Raw genomic sequence first — 11,375 nt, 5'->3', positions numbered from 1 at the left:
AATAAATAGCTAAGCACAATGATAGTTGAATACATTTAAGTTTCACTTGTCATAGTTAATAAATTGCCACAATAATTTATGTATAATTAATATAAATTTATAGACGTTTCACTTATAATATCATAAACAATATGCATTATTATTTAATTTGCTATTAAGATTGTTTTGATGAATAATCTTAGTATACAAACTGTGCATGAAAATACTTCTTAACTCTCCAAGTATTTTGTTAGCATAAATTCTAGATGTAAAATTACTAGATTATGATAATAAATTTTTTATAAAATATTACAAAATGATTTCAATGCATTTTAGATGTGTTCATCTAATTGACATTGGTTAATCCTTTCCACTTAAAAAGTAGAATCATGGATGATAAAATTGAGTTTTAATTATTAGTATACAACTAAATAAGGTAAGAGACAGAAATCCTTGTGAGATACATAAGACAGTTTTTAAATGCCCTGAACAGAGTTTGAAGCACAATGTCCTAAGAGTCAACCTTAGTATTTTTAGTCATCTATTGTTCATTCCAATAAAGAAGGATATCAGATTCTAGAATAAATATGCCAAAATTCCATCTCTGTATTCATCCACAGTATATGAGAAAAGATCCCTGAAAATGAACAGAAAATGACAGGTACTTAATATGATATAATCCAAAATCCTGAACTCCACATCAATAATAAAAATACTAAAGGGACTGGGGGTGTAGCTCAGTTGGTAGAGTATTTGCCTTACAAGCACAAGGACCTGGGTTCAATTCCCAGCAACACACACATACACAAAAATACTTAAAGCATGTTAATATTTACAATGTTCCAGTATTACTAGTCCTTCTAATTACAAAGATAGCCTGCAAGGTGTTTACATTATTTCATTCATTTTTAGATGATGAAAATAGGCACAGAGAATAAGTAGCACGTTCACGTCTAAAGGTTTGATGAAAAATACAAAAAGTTTGATTGTCTTCTCAAAGCAGTCTCCTGACTCTGTATAATGATATTGGTGAAATATATTATTAAACACCAAAATACTTGACAATTTTATCTATAATTTTCCAGGTAGATTAGTACCTGAATTTATCTCTAGAATAACGACATTTTCTAGGAAGACCGATTACATAGTAATATTGATTTTCAGTTCTACACAAATATCTGTCTGGTCAGCCTCTTCCCTGACAAGCATATATCGCTTAAACAAATAGCATTCATGTTGCTGGGGAACTGAATGATGATTAGAGGAAATTTCTATTCCATGAGTTGTGGAGATCATTTGAAGTCAACACTGTGATTTTATACATGTTCCCATGAAGACTGAACAATTCCTAAGCTGACAGAAATCTGGGACAGATATCCATTTTGAGAGGAACTGAGAAGTACAAATTATCAGATTAAGCAAAAATAGCACCAATTCTTTTATGAGAACATTTTGAAAATGTTTCCCATTAACTGAATTCTACTAATAAGTAGGAGATCCAACATGGAAGATAAAGATAGAAAACCATCTTAAAATAGCATCATATTTATATATTAATTTTTGAAGAGTAAAGGATCCCTAAGAAGAATTTTTTTCCTTCAGCAGAGATGCTGATGATGAAGAAGCCCCAAATCATCTGTTTCCAGGTACCCTTAGAGCTTTCCTTATGATCAAAAGACAGGTGAAGAACAAAGGAACGGTGCTTAGCCAGGTTTGTTCTCTTAGATTACGCAATTCTCACTAGGCCCTTGACTTTCCAAAAGAAATCCAATTAACTTGAGAGCTGTACTGAGAGGGTAGAACAGACCTCAAAAAATACTTAGGTGATTCTGATTAACTTCTCTTCCAAACAAGTTATCCTTGGCACCAGGTGTATGAGATGTGTGGGAAGAAGTAACATACCAGACTTTCTCTCTTCTGGCACGCCAAGGAGGAAGGTGGTCTGATAAAGAAACAATGCTCAAGGAAGCCCAGGTGTGTTGATTTTATAAGCATAGCTGTAGGACAATGCAAAAGTCATGTTTGGGTAACCCTAAGATGGTGGCTGGCATTGAGCCAAGAGGTGGCGCATAGTTAGTGTTAACATGGTGTGATCTACTTTTGCCTGATTAGTTGATGTCTCCTTTGTGCTAGTGGTCAACAGATATTCCTCATTCTTTCTTGATTGGTACCAAGGGTCGTGCCTCAATTGTGCTAATCCTAAACTGATTGGTTGCCTTAGGTATATAAGACACACACCTATAGGAAGCACCAAGGATAAGCAGCTAGCAGAAAGGATAAGCCACACCTCTAGATTGCTGGGCGAAGGATAAGCAGCACCTCTGAATGATGGCAGAACGCAGGTTGCAGTTTGCAGAACGGAGAAGTAAAGCCACACCTCAAGATAGCAGAGTGAAGGACGCAGGATGCAGGATGCACCTTTAAGAAGAAGCAGCAGAACTAAGAAGATATAGATCTCTGAAAGTGTAGTCTCTCTCTCTTAAGCAAAGTCTCTCTTTCTCTCTTATGCAAAGCCTTTCTCTTTCTCTCCTCTTTAAGCCTCTCTTCCTCTATAAGCTAGGGAACAAACAAGCAAGAAAGCAGCACACTAAAGAGAAAGATAGTAGAAGTAGTTTGTTTCCAGTCCACCTTTGATAAATACCCGCGCAATTGTTGCTGCAGGCGGTAACAATATCCGCGTGACTGTTACCGCGGGTGGTGACAGGACAATACATGAGCCTTGCCTAGTAACACTCTTCTTAAGTAAGCATGGCTTCATGTTTGTTATCCCTTCTAAGTATAATCTTCCACATGTCTTCCTATTTCTCTGTTTGGAGAACTAATCTCAAATAATATGCTTACCAATATGTACTCTAAATTATATTTGAAAGACAAAACTTCCCAAGTTCTGATATTGTGAAATTCTAGACTCCTTACAGAGAAGTTCAATCCCATAGTTTGATGAGAATTTTTGGCAGCTATTTCATACTATTGTTACATTTTAAAAATGCATTCTTTTAAAATCACTTACAATCAGTGTTACTTGCTATATTTTCCATTCATGTATTATTCGTTAATGTAAGGAAAAAAATACTAAGCATTTATCCATGTAAAATATTCAACATCAATTTTTTTTAAAGTTTATCTTTCCTATTAAGTAAAAACTAACGCTAGTTCCTGTATTACCAGACCATGTGCAAGGAATTTCAGATACATTCCCTCCTTGGTGATTGAAATTAAAACAGACACTGATGTTCCAAGGTTGCCAGGGTAAGAGTGAAGAGGAACATCACTTTAAGATGCATTAATCTAAATTGAAAATTTTTGTTTAAAATCACTATATTTTATTTTGCTCATATGCATACATAATATATGGTAATTAAATGTAAATGATTACACCTATACATTTATTTTTATTCCATTATAATGGCATGATTGTCTGTTATTCTATATGTCTTATATTTATTTCAAACAAAATATTAGCAATTCAAGAGAACATGACTTTAAGATCAGTTATTACAAGTAAGTTTTCAGTAAAGATAGGTTACAGAATTTTTAGTTCAATAAAATCTTTTAATATATAATTAACATAATTTCTTATTATGGCTTCACTTCAGTGTTTCCATGACATGTAAATAGTTTAGCTATCACTCCTTGCAGATGTTCATGAATTATTGATCTAATCTCCGTTTAACCAAAATCACTTTGCTCTACTTTTTTCCATAAATGGTGTATATTATGTAAAAATACAAAGAACTAAATTATTTATGATTAGAATGATGTTTTAAAAATACACCAGTATTCCTTAAAATAAATTCCAACAATGTTCAATAGCATGAGCATTATTTAACTCCTAAAATATGCATTGCAGTTAATACTATTAGATATAATTTGTGAGTCAGAAACAACACAATAACTATAGCTGTAAAGATTTCATTGCTGAATTAAATAAATTACACTGAGATTTTCAAATATGAATTTCTCAGGCCTCCTGGTTAATCTGCTAACCACCTAAAGTAGAATGCAATGAATTTTTATCTTTAAGATTACTATTCCTTACAGCAACTGTGCAAGTGTTAACACTGGACTCCTGTAAATTGTTAAATTTGAGCCTGTGCCATAAGTCTATTTTAGGAAAGCAAAAATTGGTTTTCTTGTAAACTTTTGTTCCACTTGAAGTCTTCCAGAATATTCAAGGACAAAATATGTTTCTTTAATTTAAAAGAGTATCTATTTTTATATGCATGCAAAATGTTTCATGCAGTTTTTCTACCTAATTCAATCCCTCAGTATGCTGCAAAGTCAGTATAAAAACTTTTTTTTCTTCCTATCACAACTGAAGGTTGTTTTCAAACAAAATCTTCTGAAAGGAGAATTCAAGTTTCTAGGAGAAGGGAGAAGCTCTGTTCAGTTGGTTGAATAAGAAATAAGTGTAGCAGGCTGCTCTTTTTCTTTAGGTGGAAAATGGTGAATATGTGATGCTTCTTTTCCTTTCAAGGCAATGCCATGTATTATCAACAAATAATAACCAGCATGTTACATCGCTGCTCAAAAACACATTTGATGAGGGATCTAAAGTTCCCTTCTATTTAATGTGATGATAAAAATAACTTCTAAATAATAACTCAGTTGAGAGAATCATGAAGGATTAGGTTTGAGCTTTTGCTTTCAAAACCAGAAAGTGATGAATAGAAGAGGGACTTAAGGGGAAAGAAAATGAGGAGGAGGAGGAGGATGAAGGCATGTAAAAAGAGAGGAAAAATAATCATATGACAGCCAATTCTTTTTTCTCAAGGAGGAAGAGTGCTATTTCTTTAATGAATTCACTCTCCAGGAGTTATCCTTTATTAAGTATCTATTATCTATCACATGAATTATATCCATTATCATTTTTAATCCTCATAACAGCAATGTGTTCCTTGTATATAGAAGAACTGGTAGTCAAAACTTACATAATTTGCTCCCAATTGTGCAATCTGGATTCAAGTATGCTTCTTAAACTCATCTTTTTCCATCATATCAATCATTTTAGTATCAGACCGACTTACTTTTTAAGGTATAAGCTGTGATTCATTAGTTCTTTACTTTTATGTTTACACATTCAAATGTGTGGCTCCCATACATCTTATCAGGATTCAACTCAAATGACACCATGAAAATGAAGCATCCCTTGATCTTCCAAATTGAAGAAATTATTTTACTTTAGAACTCAGTTTTCAGCTCCCTTGTCCTAGTTTTATGAATATCTCTACTAATTTATAAGTTTGGTGGCTATACTCAGTCTCATTTCTAAATTTCTTACTGTTAGGTACATTAATTACTAAAGATATGACTCCTTCATGAATGAAAGAAAAAAAAAGAATTGACAGTAGAATTAATATATGAGTTAATTAATTGTCCTTGAAATCATTGCTCTGATCACACATTCTGGGTTTTACTTTTGGGGAGGAAGGAGGGTCATACACTCTTTAACGTCAAAATTCAAAGATTCTATTTTATACAAATTTTCATAATTTCTAGCTTACCAACATCTTTATTTTTGCATGAAACATGCATATTAAAAGCTTTTTAAAAAATAATTCTTAGTACTACCAAATGTTTTTCACCTTCACAGTAATAAAACCAAATTTTATATATACACATGTATATATAAATTTTAAATGAGAATTCATAAACAATATGAATAGGAAATAAAACTGACAGTTTGCCTTAAGATTGTCATTTGTATATAAACGTATTTATTTTGATTTAAATGATTATAGGTAAAGAAGGCAATAATAATAATATAGCAATGTCTAGAGTTGTCAGATAGAATCCATATAGATATTTGTAACTGTTTCAATTACATCTGTGGACTTTAACTTCCTTATCAATAACATGAAAATGCTTTTCACCTCAGTCCTTTAGGTTTTGGGTGCCTTTATGGAAAATGTGGTATGATGATGTTTGTTAGGAAACATAACTGCTACATTGGATACATTTTGTTTGTAAGTAAATAATAGTTTCACTATATGAAAACAGAAAGCAATTATTTATTAAATTAACTTTTACTTTTCTGTCTCCATAGACTATAGTAGTCTTATATCTGGGCTTATGAAATAGAATCTTTGAAAGAGAAAAATCTTTTTTGAAAGAGAATGAAGGTAATTTTTTTCCATGAAGTTAGGAAGAAATAGATTAACCATAATAACAATCACAATAAAAAATACACTTCCTTTAGTATCTATGATTTCTAGATGTGGCTATAGATAATTAAGGAATAAAGTTCTTTATCCATTCATCTGTTAAAGGGCATCTAGGTTGGTTCCACAATCTAGCTATTGTGATTGAGCTGCTATGAACATTGATGTGGCTGCATCACTGTAGTATGCTGATTTTAAGTCCTTTGGGTATAAACTGAGAAGTAGAATAACTGGGTCAAAAGGTGGGTCCATTCCAAGTTTTTTGAGGAATCTCCACACTGCTTTCCAGAGTGGCTGCAGCAATTTGCAACTACACCAACAATATTCAGCCATAAAGAAGAATAATATTAGGGCATTTTCAGGTAAATGAATGGAACTGGACAATATCATGCTAAGTGAAATAAGCCAATCCCAAAAAAACCAAAGGCTGAATGTTTTCCCTGATAAATGGAGGATGATATATAATAGGGGTGGGGAGGGAGAGAAGAATAGGGGAACTTTAGATTACTTAGAGGGAAATTAAAGGGGAGAAGGAGGTATGAAAGATGGTGGAATGAGACAGACATCATTACCCTATACACATGTATGATTACACGAATGGTATGAATCTACATTGTGCACAACCATAGAAATAAAAAGTTGTACCCCATTTGTGTATAAGGAATCAAAATGCAGTCTGTAAAAATAAAAAATAATAAGAAAATAAAATAAAAATTAAAAAAAGAAAGTTCTGTGTGATGTAGTTTCAACCTTGAAGAGCATACTTTACATATAGATTAGAAAGGGCAGAGTGCTAGGAACAACTATTTATATTATAAAAAATAAAAGTATAAATAATATTACTGGAGCACAAAAGAGAACTAATTGACTGCCATAGGCAGAGTAGGAAAGCTGAGAAAAATTAGGAAAGATTTCATGAATGTGGATGGCATGTCTGTGAAGAATCTGTATCAAGAATCATCCTGAAGGATCATCTTGAAGATTGTATAAGAATTCTTCATTTAGTCAAATACAAGGAAGGCATTCTAAATTTAGGAAAGAAGGAGACAGAATTCAAGAGATGATGAAATTATGTAATATTGCAGAAGATGTCAGCTCTTTTCCAAAGATGCTCTTCTACAAACCTCCATTTGGGTTTACAAATATTGACTTACCACCCAGGAACAATGGAGTTCCTAGATAGACAAACAATAGGCAGGTTCTCATTTTTAGTCTATTTCTAATATTTTGAGGAGAGGAATTCTTAAATGTTTGTATTAAGCCAAGTCAAAATTAAACTAAATCAAATATGTAAAATAGAGCTGGTTATGATTATGTTAATATGTTGTAAAGTGACTTCACATCAGTAAAATGTGAAATGATGAAAAGAATGGACATAAATGACGATAAAAATGACTAAGAGAATGTCTACTTCTCTTTGCTATTAGAAACCGGGGATTGGGGGTGTGGAGAGAAAGAGTAAGCAAAAGCAAAACAAAAATTTCTAGTGGTTTGCTTCTTAAAAATTATGTAAGCCATCTGTGATGCCCTCCACTTTGTTGTAATGCAAAAAGGAAGTCCTTACAAGATGCCAGCACCATGCTTTGGGGCTTCCCAGTCTCCGGAACCGTGAGCAAAAAAAAAAAAAAAAAAAATCTATGTAAGCCAGAGGTCAAGGACTAATATATTTAAAACACAGACAGAGAGAAAATCAACTTGGAATTCTATGCTTAGCTAAATTATCTCATGAAATCAAACTGACACAAAACAAAGGCACTGGTATTGTGATGCCTCCTGCTTCACTTTCCTTGCTAAGAATTGCTTTGGCTATTCTGGGTCATTTACTTTTCCAAATGAATTTCATGATTGCTTTTTCATGACTTTCTAATCTTTAAAATGCAAGTAATAATAGTGCCTACCTTAAAGTTATTTTTTGAACATCATAAGATATATAAATATAAGTAGCAGAGAAGTGGATAGAACTTATAACACAGTTCTATGTGCCCAGTCATGTACTGTCAGACCAGGATCCTTCTAAGAGTGACTCTGGCTCCCGTAATCATGCCAATAGTTATAAACTGGTGCTAAGCAAAGATGAACAGAAAATATTCCATAAATATTAGTTATTGTTATTACTATTATTGTGTGTGTTTGTGTGTGTGTGTGTGTGTATGTATGTGTGTGTCTGTGGTGCTAGGTATTAAACCCATAGCCTCACACACATGCTAGGCACATACATCTTTGAGCTATATACCAACTTCCAAGTGTTTTTATTATTATTAACTGATAAGCAAAAATGTTGAAAGGATATAGTTGATGCCCTCATATTTCCTAGATTAGATCATAACATCATACATTTCTATGTCATTTTACTACCCCTCTTGCCTATTTTCAAACATGACCTGGTTCATTCCAAGGTTTGAAGACAGCAGGCATTTTGCTGTGTCCTGACTATAGCCTTAGAAACTCAAATCAAATTTGTACCCCATGATGTGACTAATGGCACCACTCCACAAAAAATGTATAACTATATGTCTAAGAATGGAAGTCTGACATAGCAGAGACATTAGATTTTCTCTTTCTCAAAACTGTAAAATGAGATATAAACTTACAGAAACCTGGGACCATCAGATATATTGACTCCTAATTGGTGGGAAGATAAACTGTGTATAAACAGATTGTTGTACCTGAGTGGTGTGTCTTAAGTTGTCTTCTCAAACTTGATTATTAGCCCCATTTTACTACTGTGGTTTCCAGTATTTCAGATAAGTTATCCCTAAACCACTCAGATGAAAACTATTTTAGAAATGAACAACCATAGCTAAAATATGTTATGAATAAGCATGCATTAAGTTCAGTACCTCAATACAGTCAGACTTAACTATCTCAATATGGAAGGTTAGCTGCACATAAAACACTCTGTCAATAAACTCTCAGTTGAACAAATTATAGTTGTTTTTTTTGGTTTTTTTTTATTTTTAATTTGTTACTTTAAATTTTTAGTCATCCCCACAAAAGACTGTACAACTTTAAAAAAAAAAAAAAAGAATTTGGCAGGCTTTCCAAGTACATATAAGAAAGAATGCATCTTAAGATGCTTTTAAGGGGCTGGGGATATAGCTTAGTTGGTAGTGAGCTTGCCTTGCAAGCACAAGGCCCTGGGTTCAATCCCCAGCACCACCAAAAAAAAAAAAAAAAAACAAAGAATCCTGTGTCTAAAGATGCTTTTAAGATGTTCACAAAGGCTTGATGAATGCATAATGAATTAATTCACTGTATTTCCTACTCATTACATTAATGGTTTGTGGATAGGAAAGATTCAAGCTCATGAATGCTCTGCCTCAATGTTTAGACAACTTATCCTTCCCAAAGTTGACATAAATGTGGATAAATACTGTTTTTTTGATAGATTTGATTTGCTTCAGAAATTATCTGTCAGGAGGTTGGAATGGGTCAGGTAAAAGAAAATATTCTTCTAAAAACCATTTATAACAAAATTAGACTCCCATCTTTTTCAATATTAGTGTCTGGAAAAAAATGAGCCTGTAAGACCTTTCTTATGTTTGCAAGTAATAACCACACAATTTAATCTTCCTTAAGTAGCCGTACTCCTGTTTTTTCATAGGCCAAAAATATGTCTGCTTAGAAATTATAACCCTAGGCCCCTGAAATACAGTATTCATGCTGTGAGATCTCTACTTTATGTGACTAATTACTTTTGACACATTTTCTAAATTCAAATCTAGGAAAACAATTTTAGGGAAAAAATGCTAATTTGGAAAATAGCTTATCTTTCACAGGATGTCTTTGAAAACTTATCACTAGCTTTAAATATCTATGTTAATAATCAATTATTTCTCTAATACAGCATTTTGCTTTTTATTAATCCTTAAACCTCTAAAGACACAAATCATGTAATTCTTTGTTTCTATACGTTATAGGAAACTTGATTAATTTGGAATGAATTGTGAATGAAAATAATGAATAACTGATCCAAAGATTTGCACTGCCTCAATTGTTCACCTGTTTTTTCTGAGTTCTAAATATTTTTCCAAAACTGCCACTTTGAAGTGAAGAAACTTTATGGTTGATGGATGATAGTATCCATTTCCTCCATTTCCATTCCTCCATTTCAAACTTCTGGTAACTAATGCCATAAGGACTCAGGGAGTTTGGGAACAGTCAAAGATGTTTCCATTAGCTTCCTACTTTTATAGGGCCTTGCATATGCTGCTAGGCAAGCGCTCTATCACTGTGATTTCCAGCCCTATTAAAAACTTTTAAAACTTCAACTGTAATAGTCACAGTTTCTCAGGCTTCTTAAAGTTTTGTAAAATCCACTGTCTCTTTCCATTACCAAAAAAAAAAAAACAAACAAACAAAGAAAAAAACAGTTTAAGCAGTCTCAGCAGTTCAGGCTGGAAGAGTGGCAACTGCCAAGTAGTTCAGCTTTGCAGTCTCTGTGTCTGTCAGGAACTAGGCATGAGTCACTGCCAAAATTTCAAAGAGGAAGGGACAATATGGAAGAATCCAAAAGAGATCATTGAGGTTCTATTTTTCCTCTTTTCTGTTTTCATGTCTAATCAGTTGGGAACTGTATTTGATTATACATCCTTGTTTTTATGTTAGAAAACTACCTTAGACTAAGGGAAAAAATGAGATTTATTGACCAGTTTATTTGAGGATAGAATAAGAGAAAGAGCTGCAGGAAACAGGGTCATACTGTACTGCTAAAATTGCAGTTATCTACAGGCATCTGCTTTTCCAACTGTGTGTCATTTCTTCTCATATCTACCAACAACTGAGGCCCAAATTAGTGCATGCTTATAATTCACTTTCAGTATATTTCACATATGGTAAGTGTTCAGTTAAAACTATTATCATCATTCATTGTTACTATTGTCATTATTAATATATCTATTCAGGATTAAGAGAAGGAGATCCCATCAGCCCCAGTTTGAGATTTTTGAGGGGAAGACCTGTTGCTTGGCTTGGATTGAGGTTGAAAAATCAATGGTAGAGAACTGAAATTGGAAGAACTTGAATTGTTTGCTCCTCTAGAATCACACAGATTGAGATGGAAACTCACATCCATAAAAAACAGGCTTGTTTTCTCACAAGAAAAGGAACAAATAAAAAATAATGACTATTAGCGTATTACATTCCTAACGTACATGGGCACAGAAACTAGCTTTTCCATTTTCTCTGCAACTTTCCTAGTTCAGGACATCCATCTTTCTTATAAATAATATTCTC

General features: G+C 33.0%; 1 non-coding gene across 1 annotated transcript; it reads left to right on the top strand.

The window, feature by feature from the left end:
* The first annotated feature begins 705 nt into the window (after positions 1 to 705).
* Trnav-uac (transfer RNA valine (anticodon UAC)) lies at positions 706 to 779 on the top strand. Its single transcript has one exon. It is a non-coding gene; the product is annotated as a tRNA-Val (tRNA).
* Positions 780 to 11,375: the final 10,596 nt, after the last annotated feature.

The sequence above is a fragment of the Sciurus carolinensis genome, chromosome 11 (assembly GCF_902686445.1).
Source record: "Sciurus carolinensis chromosome 11, mSciCar1.2, whole genome shotgun sequence".
Lineage (NCBI taxonomy): Eukaryota > Metazoa > Chordata > Mammalia > Rodentia > Sciuridae > Sciurus > Sciurus carolinensis.
This window is presented reverse-complemented; position numbering and strand designations above follow the sequence as displayed.